This window comes from Propithecus coquereli, unplaced genomic scaffold (genome assembly GCF_000956105.1).
Source record: "Propithecus coquereli isolate 6110/MARCELLA unplaced genomic scaffold, Pcoq_1.0 Scaffold147, whole genome shotgun sequence".
NCBI classification, from domain to species: Eukaryota; Metazoa; Chordata; class Mammalia; order Primates; family Indriidae; genus Propithecus; species Propithecus coquereli.
The window spans coordinates 6,010,014-6,011,553 of NW_012139080.1; the positions used below are offsets into that span (position 1 = coordinate 6,010,014).

General features: G+C 27.6%; 1 protein-coding gene across 1 annotated transcript in view; it reads right to left on the minus strand.

Annotated features, from left to right (window-relative positions):
* The window catches only part of AGTPBP1 (ATP/GTP binding protein 1), a 175,637-nt gene that overhangs the window by 104,547 nt on the left and 69,550 nt on the right, over window positions 1–1,540 (minus strand).

A 1,540-nucleotide genomic window follows, 5' to 3' on the forward strand; every position in this document is an offset into this window, starting at 1 on the left:
AGTTAAAATTAGAGTTGTTCAAGATATTTCTCATAGTAAAAGGTCTCACTATCATGCTGACTTTACCTTTTAAAAATGATATTTTTATAATATTTTCATGTTTTCCTCTAACAGAGCTTTGTGTTTATATAAATAACTCAGAAATAGGAAATCAATGTGCTTGAATAAATGATATAAATGTACTGAATAAATTATAGCTCAATAAACATAATATGGCATTATGATGCATATCAAATATACTAGAAGGTAAAATCAACTTTGACATTAGAATATTATAAACCAACTTTATAACTACAGACTAAATCTGTATTTCCAGTTTCTTTAACATAATTAATAGAATTCTCAGAAAAAGAATATCTAGTATTTCTAGTATTTAAAAACTTACTTGATTTTAGCAATGCAGCAAGTGTGTCTAAAGCAACCCTGTCAACACAACAAGAAAACACAAACAACAACAAAACTAGTAAAATTAATCTACAATAGTAAATTCACACAATCTTTTCAGATAATTATTCTATTATCTATTCCCAAATTTGCTTTTTTTATATTTAATTACATATGATGTTTCTCTGTATGCATCTCTCCCTTCAGCTTAAAATTGAATAAGAAGATTGAAATATCAACAGATAAGCACAAAAAAACAAAATTTTTTAAGAAAGAAAAAGAAGAAAATTAACAATGTCTAAGTCTTTTTGTCAGAAGTTAGATGAATGAAATCAATTATCATAGCTGTATCTGACCCTGAGAGACTTAACAAAGGATCATACTAAGAATCATAGGCCCTGACTTGCAAAAGAATTAAAAACAAGTTTTAACACAAAATTAAGTTCACCTAATTACAAAATTTTACAGATATTGTAACTTTCTGACTTTAAAGTATTCCAGTTCTATCAAGCTACAGTCCTCCTATTTATGGTCATAACAAATGTAAAATATTTTGGAAATTGGAAGTTTGGGAAGAAGTATAAGCCCTTAACATTTTTCGGCCATGAGAAAAGTGGCTGAATTCACCAAAAGTGAATTCACCAAAGTGAATAATTAGCCTAACTACTAATAATATCCAAAAACTCTTACTGCCCCTTAGAGGACAAAGAAATAGTATTAGAAATGGAAAGTACTTATATTTTCTTTGAACATAAATTCTCAGTCACACGCAGTGAAATCAACTGCCATTAATCAGCTATACGAATACATATAATATCACTGTGGAAAATCTGTAATTCAAATAGTTTCTTTAAAAAATTAGTTACTGAAGAAATGGCTCTTAACTTCAATAACTTTAAAAATGTAAGGCACATACTATGGTACCTCTTAGTAAAAGGTCAACAATTACAATTAATTTGCATTAAAACGATATATGTTGTCAATCATTTCACTCACCATTAAGCATTTGTTGAATGCCTACTAGATACCCACAGTAGCAAGTTATTCATGAGTATAAAATTAGAAAACAAACTTATCTCTTCCACAGATAATTTTACAATCTACATTATTTAGTAAAAGTATACACCTATGAAAAAACTAATCAAGAAATTAAAAA